The sequence below is a fragment of the Corapipo altera genome, unplaced genomic scaffold (assembly GCF_003945725.1).
Source record: "Corapipo altera isolate COAL_440 unplaced genomic scaffold, ASM394572v1 46, whole genome shotgun sequence".
In the NCBI taxonomy this organism is placed as follows: Eukaryota; Metazoa; Chordata; class Aves; order Passeriformes; family Pipridae; genus Corapipo; species Corapipo altera.
Window position 1 is genome coordinate 4,659,046 of NW_020884883.1, and position 16,769 is coordinate 4,675,814.

Here is a 16,769-nt window from a genome sequence, read left to right on the forward strand (position 1 = left end):
TCCTGTGATGGCACAGGAGTTTGAGCTAAGAAACAGGTGGAATTAGAATAACAATCTTATTTAATTTGAGAGGAGCTCTATGTATGGAAAGGTTCTAAGTTTGAAATGCAGCTCCTCGCAAATAGGCTTCACAGTTAAGACTTTTACCTTCTGTGTGTCAGAAGAGCATTGGCAGAGCTTACAAGAAGATGTAAAAGCTGTACCAGTGGCCTAATGTGGGTTCATAAGTAGAATAATTCCTGAAGGTATGCGTAATGTAACACACATCTGAAATGATAAAGCAGTTGCTCCACAGTTGGATCCTTTTTTGCAATAACCTTAGCACAGGGCTCATGAATTGAGAAGCCAGCTAATGCTTCCTGTAAACTGGGCAGGGCAACAGAGACAGCTAAAAATTCCCAAATTGTCTATAATTTATAACTTTAAATGACTGAATGTGGCATTTATTTAACTTTTTCTATTTTTTTAACAAGTGCTGAGTCAGCTTCAAGACTTTTCTTGATCATAAAGTCTTCCCAAGAGTGCTATTTCATCTTTATATCTCTTCCAGATCACTCTTAAAGAGTGAGAGGATTTCATTACACACAGCCTAGTCACTTAAAGACATAAGGTTTGAAACAATTAAAAAGTGTTAGACTGTCTGCTCTGAATTCCCATGTCTGAAATACTTTTTATTTTTGTACAGTTACCTTTGCATTAGATCTTATGATTTATGACAAACCCCAAAATTTATGCTTAAAAAAAGTTTGAGCAGGGTTTTCTGATCTTTTCATAGCTGAACATCGAATAAGAAAATAGGGATGATCCTAGACGTGACTGCATGAAGCCCCTTGTCTGTCCTGATCTCAGAATTATACTGCCTTTTTGTATTAGGGAGAATTCGTAGCATACTGAAGCTGAAAACCGTAACACCAATGAAAGCTCAACAAAACTGATATTTATCACCAAGAGGTGGCCAACAAAATGAACAAACCCAGAAGAGAGGAAGGAGGAGAGAAACAAGCCCCCAGCACGACCTCCCCAGTCACCCAGCTGTTGCCCATAAAGTTATCTTACTGACCTAGCATGTCTCTATCATTACCCATAGCAGAAGCTGCATCCTTGGAGAGTCAGTAAGTTCACATATTGGCAGGCGCCCCTTCCAAAAGGCAACGTTGTCCTTGATGTGAAACTTGCTCCCCTCCAAGAAAAGAACTATCTGCTTTTATACAATTAACTGATTACGTCTACCTAGGCAGGTGTGGTCAGCACTGCCCTGCCAGAGGTTCTCAGTCCCACCTCCTTGGTTATGCAAGTGCATCACTTCAGTGCATGTGTGAGTGCTTTGGAATTTCCCTTCCACATGCACGGTATGCTTCAGGGGTCTTCCCTAATTGAGTCTGGAGGCGTTACTTCATCATCTTCTCTTTGGTTTCTCCTTCAAATGTCCTTGGCAGATGATGAACCAACCACAGAACACCAATTAATACAGTTTATACAAGAAGCTCTCTCTCTAAGGATGAAGTTCCTGTTTTGACTGTAAATTCTCTGGCTTCAGGTTTCACTGGCTGCTTTTTGTTGCCTTTCTCTGTTGCATGTTTTCTCCACATGGAGATACTAAGATTCTGTTAAACAAATTGTGCTAAGGACTTTTTTTTTTTAACTAAATAAACTGGATTTTTTAAATCTTACAAAGTATTTTCCTTAGTCCTTAACTGATTTTTTGTGACTCATTTTGCACCTGTCAAACTTCTTCAAACTTTTTTTTTTTTTTAAATACTGGATGTGCCTGGTATAGATAATAATTTCACTTCTGCTACTCATTTTTCTTTTATTAAATTTTTACCCATCGCATCAGCTATTTTTGAAATAGTAGCATATTGAAAGTTTCTGTTGAATTACTTCTCTTCAAGACCTCTCTAAGTTACTAAGTTTTCCAGAACAGAATACTTTCTTCATTAGGAACAGGCTGCGTATTGGGAGTTTTTAGCTTTAAAATCGTGTCGTGATTTTTAACAAAACACAAAGTTTAATTCTAGTACACCTTTCCTTCTGTTCCGCTAGCTATAAGAAGTCTGGGCTCATAATACCCCCAGAGAGACACAAGACATGTGTTGAATGTGGAACTGAGAGGAAACTGGTCGTTGAAAGTCATAGTCATTGGTTCTCTTTCAATACCTCTGGAACCTGGTCCTGTCCCAGATGCTTTCATGCCATTCAAAATCTACCTGCATGCCAATTTTTGGATCAGTTCATAGGTTTGTAATTTTCATGCTACCCATACTAACCCACTTGCATACAAAATCAACCCTGTTCCTTTTGATACGTGATGAGCTGGAAGTCAGCTAGACCCTGACTTCCAGGGGTTTGAAATAATGACTTGTAATTTGCAGCAAAATAAACTGAATTTACCATAACATGAAAGTGCTTGCCACCCATTTTCATCTCTGTTCATTGTTGTAATGACTAAAAATTACCAGCCATAAATACATGCACTCCTTTAACCTGCCCTGGAAATTCCAAAAGGCAATTGTTTCCAGACTTTGAACACGATCTCCCAACATATGGTGAAGCTATATTCTTGCTTTGGTTTAGCAGATGCACAGAGTCCATGAATACATTTTGTTGATTCCATCTTCTTCCACCTTATCCATTATAGCACCATTCATAATGCTTCTCACAGCTGTGAAGTATTATATTTAGTTGAGGAAGCTATTGAATTCCTCACCCTCTCCCAGCCTTTGCCAGCAGACTGTGTTCACTAGCAACCATATCACAGATTAGACCAGCATGACAGTTTTGGACACAGATAGCAGGTTCATGATTCAACAGGCCTTTAGAAATGACATAAACATTAAGACATACAAAAAATATTTTTGTTCTAAGATTTAAGCCAAAAGTGTCAACAAGAAAAACAAATATCCATTGTTGAGAAGGAGAGTATCAGCTTTTCTCAATGCCGCCGGTGACTTTAGTGATGAAAAACATAGGGGCAGCATAGTTCCCATCTCAAAACAAGGGGATGATGTGGGGTAAGAAACCCTAGCAACATCCCACATGATTCTCCTTTGCCTTATTTTTTTCCTAATGGTTTGATACTTTACTTCAAAGACGAATAACGACTTTTATCACCAAAAGTTCATTTCATTGATCAGCATGCAAAAATAAATATATGAAGACCTTTTTCCAAAAAAAAGGATTCAGGCTTCCCTAACCAAGTAAGTCCTGGGTTTGGGACATTGTGTTAAGTGCATGCATGTATGTTCAGGCGTTGTACAAAGGAACTGCTTAAGTTATTTCATAACCATGCACTTAGAGACAAAAATAATGCAAAACACAGCTTTTGACTTTTTCAGCAGTGTTGTTTCAGAAGCTAAATAATAAATTGCGAGAATTTAAAATCAGTAGTGAATAAATCCTTTGATTCTTATCTCAGGGGAGAAAGGCATATTCAGTTTGTTTTCTCTCAGATATCTGTGTGATCCTGTGGATTCTCTGCACATGCAACCTAAAGTTTTATTTTTCTTAGTGGCTTTTTCACTGTTGACAAAACAGACAGATTGATCTGATGGAGAAAAGAGGTTTCAAAGGAAAAGTAGGGGTACTGCTGATAAGAAACTTAAGCAGAAGAGATGGAATGGATCTGTGGGCACCATGGAAAGAGCATTGACACCACAACTGCAGACACCAGACCATTATCCTACCACTTGGGATTCAGTCTTGCTAAGGTAGAAAAGCAAGTGAAGGTCAGCCTGCTAAATTGTGCTGAATGTTGTGATGAGCCAGGAAACCAGGCATGACTGACAGCACTGTACTTACTCCAGTAGAGGCCAGAGAATGACTGAAAATCACAGAATTGTGGTAGAAGTTTCTCAGCATTTCAAGGACTTATGCAAATTTTATGCTTGTGCAGATGGCTCCAGCCTTACAGTGCCCTGACGGCCAGGAGTGCATTATTTCATTTTCAGGGTGATGCCATGGACTTCCATTGCTGCCTGATGACAAAAAACAGGCTTATCTGGGAGCCTGTGAACTGTTCCTGATCTACTGTGTGATCTGCCAGTTGCTGCAGCTCCATCCCATGACAAGCACCTTGGGTCTCGCACCATGTGGAAGAAGAAACTTAGAGAAGTGTGAAGTGCTTCGTGTCTCCAGCTAATGAACTTTATGATGGTACTTTCATTATTTATGATCTGATGCAATGTGTACAGTTTCCTGTAAGGGACTTTTTGTGCTAAAAATGAAGTTTCTCAGCTTTTATTGTCACAGGGGGAAACACTGGGCAATATCAGACTAATACCAGGCTCATCTAAATTTATTAAGTGGGTCTAGCAAGGGATAAGTTGTGTCACTAATAGCTTTACTCAGACACAAAGATACACACAGACATGCATGGAGTTGCCAATCAAGTGAGTGGGCACAGCAGCATTAGGGAAATGTGTTAGTCCCACCAGCAGGCTCAGTGTTGGACTCCAGCTCCAACATAGCAATATCACCTTGGGTCCTCTGCTTCCACAATGACTTCAAAGTCCACTAAAATGCTTCTCCCAATCACTGTTACTGGAAGGAGGTTTTATAACCAGATAATGGCACAAGCTGTAAGACAAGTCAGTCCATGCTGAAATTAAACTATGCCCTTCCAGCAGTTTCAGGTACAGCTAAATCCAAGAGGTTCCTGGAATACATTGATGACAACTTCCTTCTCCAAGTGATAGAAGAGCGAACAAGGAGGGGTACTATGCAGGACCTCATTCTCACCAACAAGGAGATGGTGGTGGAGAATGTGAAGCTCAATGACAGCCTTGGTTACAGCGACTGTGACATAGTGGAGTTTGAGATCCTTCATGCAATGAGAAAAGTGAGAACCAAGCTTATTACCCTGGTCTTGAGGAGAGCAGGCTTTGGTCTCTTAAAGGATCTCCTTGGTCAAGAGTCATGGTATACAGCCCTGAAGGGAAGAGGAGACAAAGAGAACTGAACGATGTTCAAGATTTGTCTCCTCTGGGCTCAAGAACAAAGACAAAGAGGAAATCAGAGAAGAATGCCAGAAGGCCTACATGGATGAACAAGGAGATCTTGGACAAACTTAAACACAAAGAGTTAGCTTACAGAAGGTGGAAGCAAGAAAAGGTAGCCAGGGTACAGCCAGGGAAACAGCCAGGGAAACAGCCAGGGAAATGATTAGGAAAGTTAAAGCATTGGCAGAAGTAAATCTAGCCAAAGACATCAAGGGTAACAAAGAAACCTTCTTGAAGTACATCAGTAATAAAAGAAAGACTAGGGAGAATGTCAGTCCTCTCAGGAAGGATACAGGAGACCTGTTACCCAGGACATGGAGAAGACTGAATTACTCAATGACTTTTTTGCCTCAGTCTTCACAAGTAAGTGCTCCAGTCACACCTCCCAAGTTGCAGAAGGTGAAAACGGGGATTGAGAGGATGAAGAATCACCTGCTGCAGGAGAAGACCAGGCTCAAGAACATCTAAGGACCCTGAAGTCAAGTCCATGGGACCTGATGAGATACATCCATGGGTCCTGAGGAAACTGGCCAAAGAAGTGGCTAATCCATTACCTTCCATATTTGGCAGTCTGGTGAAGTTCCCTGAAAAGGGGAAACATAACTGACTGCAAAAGGGGAAAAAGAAAAAGGAAATAAGGAAGACCCAGGGAATTACAGGCTGATCAGTTTCACCTCATTGCCGAGCAAGATCATGAAGCAGTTCCTCCTGGAAACTGCTAAGACACATGGAAGATAATGAGGTGATTGGTGACAATCAACATGGCTTCATGGAGGGCAAATAATGCCTGACAAATCTAGTGGCCTTCTAAGTTGTGGTTACGGCAGTGGTAGATGAAGGAAGGGCAACAGACATTGTCTTCCTGGACTTGTGCAAAGCATTTGATACTGTCCCACACAACATACTCTCTAAACTGGAAAGACATGGATTTGATGGATGGACCTCTCAGAGGATAAAAAACTGGCTGAATGGTCGTACTCAAAGACTTGTGGTCAATGACTAGATGTCCAAGTGTAAACCAGTAATCGGTGGCATTCCTCAGGGACCATTACTGGGACTGGTGCTGTTTAACATCTTTTTTGGGGACAGGGACAGTGGAATTGAGTGCATCCTCAGCAAGTTTGTGGATGGCACCAAGCTCTGTGCTGCAGTCAATATGCTGGAGGGAAGGGATGCCATCCAAAGAAACCTCGATAGGATTGAGAGTTTGGCCTGTGTGAACCTCATGAACTTCAACAAGGGCAAGTATGAGGTTGTGCACCTGAGTCAGGGGAATCCCAAGCACAAGTACTGGCTGGGAGGAAAATGGATAAAGACTAGTTCTTGAGAGAAAGATTTAGGGGTGTTTATGGACAAAAGGGTCAATATGACTTGATAATGTGGGCTTGCAGCCCAGAAGGCCAAGTGCATCCTGGGCTGCATCAAAGGAGGCGTGACCAGCAGGTTGAGAGAAGTGATTCTCCCCATCTATTCAGCTCTTGTGAGACCCCATATGAAGTACTGCATCCAAGTCTGGGACTCCCAACACAAGAAAGACATAGAGTAGTTGGAATGAGTCCAGAAGAGAGTCACCAAGTTCATCACAGGGTTGGAACATCTCTTCTACGAAGACAGTCTCAGAGAGTTGGACTGTTCAGCCTGGAGAAGAGAAGGCTCCAGGAACACCTTATAGCACCTTCAGTACGTAAAGGGGGCTTACAAGAAGGATGGAGAGGGACTTTTCACAAGCACATGTAGTGATAGGACAAGCTGGAATGGCCTTAAGCTGAAGGAGAGAAGGTTTAGATTAAATATTAGGAAGAAATTCTTTACTGTAAGGGTGGTGAGGCATTGGACCACATTTCCCAGAGAAGTTGCGGGCTCCCCATCCCTGGAAATGTTCAAGATGGGGCTTTCAGCAACATGATCACCAGTGGATGGTGTCCCTGTCCATGGCATGGGGGTCAGAGTTGGAAGGTCTTCCAACCCAATCATTCTGTTCTATGATTCTAAATGTACCTATATAATTGAATTGAATGAAGAGTATATCATCATTGTCTATCAAGACAGTTATGATTAATAACTGTTTCACCCTAACTCATAAGAACTCATCTTCATAATAAAGTATTACTTTGGTATACTTGAAGATATATCATAGCATTTATGACATAATATTTTATCTGATTAAGCTAGATTTTCACAAAAACACCTCGATGTTTCCTGCATGGACCCTAATTTCTGCTGAGCATAAGAGTTGGATAGAGTTCTAAGCTTGGTGTGACTTCCCTACTGTGGTGGGGGGAAAGGGGAAACAGTTTTCCCCCTGAAGTTATAAAATGGTAAATCTCCAGGGGGTGGTGACCCTTAAAGTTTGAGCCAATGAGCACTTCTGCAAAATATAAACATATCACAAGCAGACCGGAAGAGAAGGTAGTTGTAGTTGTTGTAGAAGAAGTAGCCATGTTGTAGAACCACGAGGAGAAAGGGTAGGAGCCCCCCTGGGGGGCCCTGTCCCCCCCTCCCCCCCCAGCCCTAGTTGGGGGGCTACAGGGACTTGGAACAGCATAACGCTGGGCTAAGTACCTGTGGCTGAGAGTTGAAGGAGTTTCTCTGCTGTAAGAAGCAACAGGAGCAGCAGCAGGAGCAGCGGCAGGAGCAGCATACGGAGGGCAGAGAGCCAAGAGATAAGAGAGAAGCAGCAGAGGCATTGCAGCCAAGGAAAGAGAGACACAGAGTTGTCTGAAGAGGAAGAGAACCAGCAGCAGAGAGAGCAGAACTAAGCTCTACAGACAGAGACAGACGGAGTTTTGGGGTAAGAACTGAACCAAAAGATCCCAAACCCCTCTGAGACCTCCTAGAGAGAGGAGGAGGATGGACTTTTAGTCTTGGAGTGCTACAGCACTGCAGGAAGGAGCTGAAAAGCTCAGAGAAGGAATGTGGAGGGGGTGACCTCGTACCTCCCCCCCCCCTGCTGCTTGAGACAGAGCACGGAGCTCTGCAAAGGGGGTTTGAATCCCCTGAAGATACGGACCGTCACAAAGACCCCTGAGCTTCTTGATATGACGTAGTGAAGTGACCTTTGTCCCGGTGAACACAGCCTATGGAAGAGAAGACCCTCGTTTGGAGTCAAGTAGCCGAGAGGGCTTGGATACCCCCCTCATGCTACTGGTAGAGATCCAGCTACAGCCACTGCACGGAAGAAAAGAGATAGACTGCTGCCCTGAGGACACTGCTGCTCTGAGAGTGGAAAGAATCTTTTCCTTCTTCCCTCCTGGACTTTTATTTGGAGGGGAGAAGAGATTTGATCCATTGTAAATACTTTTATGTCATGGTAGAGATAATTAAGATTATATATAATGTATTGTAGTATTTATTTTGTACAGTCATTGTAATATATTCCCTTCCCCCCATTTTGAGTCTCATGTGGTGTCTGGAAAACCCATCTCACACTGGATTGAGATGAGGGAGGGAGGGGCTGGGACTAGGGAACTGGATTTTGGAGCTCTCAGACCATGACACCTACTTAACGTCAGATAGAGGAGGGCTCACTTTACCTTGCAAGATGTGTAAATCAATTGCATTTTCAGCACAATTTCTATACCTTACTGTATTCTGAATTTTTTTTAGGTTAAACTGATAGTCCATGGACATTTTTATGTCTTTCTTTGCAAGATTAATGACCCATATACCCTGAGAATTCACTTTCCCATGTAGGTCCTTACAGACTTTGATTCAGTTACTTCCTGGACTTGGATTAGAGATTGATATTAGCTGTCTTAGCATTGCAGTACATTGTAAATTCATGTCTAGTTTGTTATCAGCCACAATCAGGCTAATTCTGATTAGCCTGATAGTGATATCCAGAATATATTCCCCTATGTGTAAGTAGCATCATATAGTCTCAAATTTGCTGCATTAAACTACTTATTATACAGTTGAAAAAATTATTTCCTTCACTATTATTTTTAACTCTGGCTTTTTTTATATATTATATACAACAAAGCCAGCATGGTTTTATATTGCCAGTAATTTTCTTCATAGTCTTCATGAATCCCACTTGAAATGTATCAGCTTGATAATGATTAACCATTAACTTATCTTTTAAAGTTCTGTAATATAATTATTTTAGTGTAGACTTGAAATCATAGTGTTAAACTTTTTATCAAAATACTATGCAATGCTACACCAACTGACTTCTAGTAGCTTAAACATATTTCAGCTATTGATATCGAATAAGTAGCATATTGTTGGATGTAGCACTAAACCTGCATTATACGGGAAAATTGTGGTTTAAACAGGTTTTAAAATGGCTTTTGGTGGTGTCTTTGCAAACACATGCTTCTTCTTCCCAGCACCCCCCATGTTATCCATGCAGGAATGTCCTGCAGAGCCCCTATGTTATCCATGCAGGAATGTCCTGGGAAGGTGTCCTGAGCCCCTCTTGTGATTGGGTGTTCCTGTAAACCCCTTGAGACTTCTAATTGGTTACTCTGTGAATCCTCCTAAACCCTATAAATGTAACATCCCCCACAATAAACTCTCTCTTGCCTCCTCTCCACGCCCGGTGTCCTGTGTCCTGTCTCCCTGCCAGCCATGGGGCCACGTGCAGGGGGGAGGGGGGAGCACCTCTCCCCTCCAGGCTCAGGGCCTGAAAAGACCCCTGAGAAACCCCTGGAGTTTCCCTTTCCCCAGCCTTCAAAGCGTCGCAATGGTTCTTCAGATGGAAACGGAACTAGAACTGGGCAGCCCCAAGCCGTGGGTGGGGAAAGGGATCCAGAGTTGGATTACAAAATATAATATCTGCAGAGAGGGATTTGAGTGGTTTTTGCAAAAAGCCATGGGTTACGAAAGTTGGGGAAAAAAACTCAGTTTAAGAACTAAACAAGATATTATTGGTGTGGAGTGCCCTGCCCAAGCCAGAGAGTCTGCACCCTGATTTCATCAAACCTGTGCAGAAGACCTATTGTGCTTTATCTCTCCCTTTGTGTTCCTTGGATCCTGTGCATTCTGTAAACCTGAATACCTTTCTCCCCCTGCAATGAATAAACCATTCCAGTTTCTTGCCCCCAAACTGGGATCATCTTAGCTTTATTGACTTCCACAGTACATCAATGCTGACATTGGCCCACACTATGAGACACTTGTGTCCTCTGGCAATAAAAGCATTGAAATCCATGTAGCAGAGCAAGGCAGTGCTGCATTGTTTAAAGGTACCTGTCAGACAAGCTGTCGAAGTTATTCCATTAATTTTATTCAATGTCTATTAGAAAGCTAGATGACTTTATTGAGAAAATGAGATACCTTTCAACTGAGTTATACTGCTGTTAGAAAGATCTTCCAGGGATTAGTCCTGAAATTGAGTTATATGAAGAAGTTCTGTAAAGAATACTTACAAAAATTTGAGCAAATTTAGCATTTAATTACTACTCATAATATGATGTTTCAAGGAGGTGACATTTCATTGTTTGCTGTCATAGAGCAAGGATTTGTGCTCAGTCTCCCCACAAGTGTAAATTCAGTGTTATTCCTGATAAGTACGAAGAGTTGATAAAACTCTCAAGTCACTGCCACTCTTTTCTTCTCTGCATCTTTTGGATCACTTTATTTCCATATTTTGTACTTCGATTCTATTTCTGCAAGAAATAGTGACGAAAACAAACTTGTGATATAAGTATGAGGTCTACAATGAGAACAAATCCCTAGGGAGCCTTCAGTGATGCCACACAGACCATAAATAAAAGCATTGTCTTCGAAGAATACTTCAGTACAACCAACTTATTATTGGTGCTATGTAGATCTAAGTCACTGCCTGGTTTATTCCACCTGCATAGAAAAGGTCATCAGCCTAAAATATTTTATATAATGATGGTTTGCTAAAAAACATATTGAGTTACTTTTTAAAAGCAGTGATATTACAGTTAATGCCTGGCTGAACTAAGCAAAACATCAAGCAGATTAGGAGTCCTTTGGCTGAACTTTTTCATTAGAAAATGCTGATTCACTCAAATTGAAATTCTGCAATGGCATGTGCAGGTCTAGTGACATGTTCTCCTCATGGGGAAACTGTTGTCCAGAGCAGCACCTCTCTGCTGGGAAGCTTGATCCTGAAACCACACCTGGGACACTCACTGCATCTTTGGCCACAGAAGGTGAAAGGCATGTATTCATAGAGTAGTGCCAGGAGAACTGCTCCATTACCATGGATTGAATCAAATCAAGATCAAAGCAGTTTCTGTTTTCTTGATGTTAGAGAAAGTACTGCCAATCAGTACTTTGGGATCATTATCAGCAATACAACAGATAAAACTTAAGACTAGATACATACAAAGTGTAAATAGACACTGTAGGAGTAGTGTACTTTCAGCATAATTTGTAACAGGAAAGCTAGAAACTCGTTTTTGCTTAGGAAGCCTGCAAAGCGCCTTCTCAAGAAGGTTAGAGTTTTTTTCCCCTTCTGCAATCTAGAGGGAGTTGCAGAGAGAACTGTGTTATCTCTCTCTGTCCTATGCCAGAGAGAGATAACCCTAACAGACATGTACAGAGGCCTTGGGAAGGTGGGGGAGAAACAGAGAGGATAAAGAGGTCCTGGAAAGGGTGGGAATTTGTTTTTTTTCTTCCTGGGGCCCCGTGCTTAAACAGCACTGTCAGGTTTTTGTAAGTTTCTGGCCTTCTAAATAAACTTTTGAATTCCTTACACTGCCTTGGCATTTCTAAGGATACCTCCATATCTTACTTTACAGACATCTATGAATTTCTGAACACTATTCCATAAAAAATTCCCTAAAGTTCTAATCCTACCCCAACACACACACACACACATACACAGAGTGATGTGCACACTTGTGCCCTCTTTGTGGCCTTGTGAAGTTACCTGTGCACCTTGTATCCTGAGAATGAGGGTTTCCTCATTTGCAAGCTATAAATTTTCATCTCCCGCCGGAGATGTGGTTGCTCCAGCTCTACATGTGCCCCTGCAGCTCCCCAAGCCTGCTGGGGCTGTGATTGGTGCAAAGTGCTCCTCAGAGTCCCACTAGTACACCAAGGTGTGAATCCCCATGTGCGTCCCTCTTCTCAGGTGGGACAGACAGCTTGTGGTGGGGCTGCGGGAAGGTTGCGATGCTGCAGAGCAGCTTCTGGCAGTGCCACACCAGTCTTTGCTTCATAAGCTTTTCTTATACCTCTGTCTCCAGGGTAAAAAAAAATTAAAGGAGTCTTTTAAACTTCTTTTCAAGCTGACCCTTTTTATGATTGAAAGGTCCCCAGGCAAATGCCTGGTTGTGTTCTAATCTGGCTGCTAATCATCTTCCTCCCAGCAGAACCAGTCTGTTCAAGCATTTGGGCTTCTTGGCTTTTGGATGTTTGGGTTTGTGGTTTTTTTTTTTAATCATTCCCCAACTGCTAGTAATGATTTCATCTGTTTGGATCTTTTAATAGATTGAATGGATTGGTTGAAAGTGGTAATCAAAAGTTTGAAAAGGGATTTGAGACTAGGTACTTAACTTTTGTATTCCTGAAATGAGATACCTTAACAAAACCTGTTATCAAAGACACCCCAGAAGGGAAGAGAGATAAAGGGATATCTGATTGCTTAATAATACAAGCTCATAGGCAAGACAGAGCTAGACTCTTCTCAGAGGTGGTCTACAAAAGGTCGAGAAGCAACAGTTGTAAATTTCATCAGGGGAAAATTCAAGTTTTTATTTACATATAGAAAGTTCCCATGGAAGCAGTTAAGCACAAGTTGCTAGAGGAACTGTGGTATCTCCACCATTAGAGATTTTCAGAAATTGACTGGACAATCTGGGGAATAAACACCCTATTTAAGGACCTCCAGGCACCTCTCCTGAGGGAGTGTCCTAGCTTTGAGTCTGCTCCGCAAAAGTAGTTCCCTACTCCCTTTTTTCAGATGATAGATACCATCCGTGGTTGCTTTGCTGTCTGCTGAACTCTGTGCTTACTGTGTGTCAAGTGGTGCTCAAATAGAGCACACCTAATAGACCCTGCTTTTCCCAGGGTTTTAGTCAGCTCTTTGTCTCAGCTCTGAATCACAACAACAGGAACTAAAAAGACCTCTTTGTATGTTTGCATGCCAGGGGAAATTTGCAATGCCAAATGTAGACACTAATTACAAGTATGTTCTGGAGTTTAGGTTTTACAAATTGCTCTTCTTGACTGTGGATCTGAACCTGATAGGGTTTTTTGAAAGAACTCTATGTCTGAAAGCTAGACATGAAACCTATTAGATGGGACAAAAAAAAAAAATGTTTTGATCACATTCAGGCTCTCAGAAGGTCTATAGAGTAAAAAAATAAAAAAAAAAAAAAAAAGAAAAAAAGATCTGCTAAGCAGTAAACTGTCTTGAGAAAATGTATCTACAGGAACCAAAATCAGAGGATATTTGACAGTTTAAAAGTCATTGGCAATGACTAAAACAAGGAGCAGAAAAACAAGGAACCTTTCTCAGTAAAATCCCCTTCTCACAGGAGTTCAGCTTATTTTCTTGCTTTGTTTGCAGTTTGGACTGTAAACGGTCCAGGTTCAACAGAAAAAGTTCAAAGGAGAATTAGTCCTGACTTTTCTGCCAGTTTTTTGGCTACAGAGTAGTAGAAATTGTAGAGCAAACATCCTCAAGCTAGTGTAAACCTAGAGCCTTTCCCCAATTTCTTGGCAACTGCACTACTACTGTGTGGACTAAGCCTTGTCCTCATATCTCCTTGTACATTGTATGCCTGCTCTTAAAAGAGCATTAACCCATCTGGGACTTTCAAGTAGTGGAGAGGTGGGTTTCTCTCTCAGGATCTCTGAAATCACAGTCTAGACACCTCTCTGGTCAGGTAGGAAGCCTAGGGCTGGGTTAGGTTGCCTGAATCAGTTTATGAAAGCCTGAAGTCTGCTTTTTAAGCACTGAAGGATCCAAGTTAAGTGCGTCAAGTGGGTAGTGTAAATGACAGCTTCCTCTTATCTTTGAACAGCGTAGGATTTCTGCAATGTTTTTTCCAGTGCAGGACAAGAAAAATAATTTATTTCACCTATATAAAGTCATATTGTCCTTTTTAAAAGACCAAATTTTGTTCCGCTAGAGTGTGTTTTGAACGTATTTCACCCTGATAACATTCTGTTACACGTGGACTCCATTATTACTACATGGATACCAAGATGGAGGGAAAAAATATCACTTCTAGGAGTAAAACAATTTCCCTGTTCAACAGCACAAGTTTTATTTCCTTCACTAGTATATACTTTAGAAGGTGTTTCATACTTTCCAATAAAGAAAGCTTCCTTTTACCTTTTTAAGACCTGGAGTACATCAGTGGTGTTATAGTAATGGACAAGAGAATATATTTTCACCTTTCTCTGTAAAATTGTATCTGTGGAAATAAACATGAAAACTTTTGTATTGGCTGTTACTGACATTGAAGATTATTCAAAAGTTTTAGGAAATTCTAGAGTTAAGTTTCCAATGTTCATGCTAAATCTTAAGCATCATTTTTATACTACAGCCTTTAAAAACATAAGCGTGTACTATTTTTTCCACAGGATACTGCGTCATTCAGTGAACAGGACAGACTGTTAGGCCTGTAGTGAATGAAACTGTTGTCTGTACAGACCCTGCCTTATGTTTGATAGAGTACGGAACTTATTTAGAAAAAAAAAAAATGGGGACTTTAGGAGGAGAAAGAATGGTCTTGTTTATCAGTGGATTGACTACAGGCTAGATATATTTCAGCCTTTTCCAGATGTCCAGTTTCTCAGAAGAACCTAATTTCAATGTTTTCTATGAAAATGAGAGTTGGAGAAAGCAGAATAGAAGGAAACATTGTGCAAAGTGGTACTTAAATATATTTATTCATTAGCTTTTTGTATATAAATGCATTATTTTATAATGCATTTATAAACACATTAAAAATTTATAAATTTTGAACATATTAATATATCAAGGGCATAAATCATATGTTTGTAATTAGCTGTACAAGCTGTGCAAAGTTTACAGAACTATCACATTAAGCCCAAATTGGAAGATAAATCTATCCATTGCAATATCTTGTTGTTTTTAATGCAAATGACCTTCTATTAGAATATTTGTTTCATTTTTAATTTCAGCAACATTAGCTCTGTATTGGTTTTGGCTCTGCCTATTGAGTACATAGGAATATTTGTACATGCTCGGACACATTTCTTCCCCACAAGGTGGTAGCATTACTATGCTATATAGTATCTCTTCAGCATGAACTGAAACAGTTTTATTTCCAAAAGGAATAAAATGTCATGTTATTTCATGCAATGAGCGGTATAATTTAAGCTCATGTTTGTCTAGTTAAAAGGTTAAATGACTCTACTCTCTTCAACTTTTAAGATTAAAATGTCTTTTTGTAGATATCTTTACCTAGATTTGCTAGAGAGTAATTTTGTCTTAAGAACTCAAGAACTGAGGAATCAGTTTCTCTCTTTGTTAGAAGTGTAGTTTATTTCAGTCAGACAGACAACTGATGTGTTTCTGAGTGTGGTCCACAGCTCACACTGGGGCTCGTGGACCTGGTGACCAGCATCCCTAGGGGTGTGGCAGAGAGGGTTGGTTAAACTGGGCTGCGGGATTCCAAACCTCTTTCTTCTATGTAATTGATTAAAAACCCACATTCATCACTGAAGATTCAAAATTGCTAAATATCTAGATTAGTTAACAATTTAATAAGTTTCAAAGTGGTATCTCCAGTTTCTTCCTTGCTGAAGGGACCTTCAAATATTACCTAGTTCAATCTTTTATGGGAAAGGGAGTCTTGATGCGTTTATCTAACATCCTGTTCAATCCCATCTTGAGAACCTCCAGTGGTGGGGACTCTACTACATCCCTGGAGAGGTTGTTTCAGCATCTCCCCAGGTAGGGGGAGGTTATTAACTTGTTAATATTACTAACTTGTTAATAATATAAACAAATCCTTACTAAGGGAAAAGTATTATATAAATGTACAGATTGACAGCTTTAGATCTCTCATCCATTTATTGAAATATAAGAACATTAAAATTGCTAAAAATTCTTTGAAATATTTGATTTTTCTGAAGATTCACATTTCTTCTTTAGTCAAAACAATATCTAAAGTAAGAGAATGCATCAGATTTTAAGATTTTTACTTTAGTGAAAATATGAGAATAAACGGTATAGTATCTATAAATGGTATATATCTATAGTAAGATTGATGGAGAGATAGACAACAGGTTAGCAAAGGCATACAGTGCTTTCAGAAAGCTTCATTAAAAGAGTTTGGCGAAATAAACATTTGAAGAAAAGTACAAAGATCAGTGTTTACCGAGCCATAGTGCTGTCTACTCTTTTATATGGTTCCGAATCATGGGTCATCTACCGCCACCACCTGCGTCTCCTAGAACGCTTCCATCAACGCTGCCTTCATACAGTCCTAAACATCCACTGGTCAGATTATGTGACCAATACATCTGTTCTAGAACAAGCAGCAGTCACAAGTATTGAGGCCATGTTAGTGCGAACACAGCTGCGCTGAGCAGGACACGTCTCAAGCATGAAGGACCACCGCCTCCCTAAGATCCTGCTTCATGGTGAACTTGCCACTGGCTGCTGCAAGAGAGGAGCCCCGAAGAGAAGATACAAGGACTCCCTGAAACAACATCTCAGCCTTGGCCATATTGATCAACAATAACTGGTCTACTCTGGCCTCCAACCAGGAGGTCTGGAGACACACCATCTATAACGCAGCTCTCTCCTTTGAGAAAGCACGCAGGATCACTCTCGAGAAAAGGCAATGCAGAAAGAATCGTGTCTTG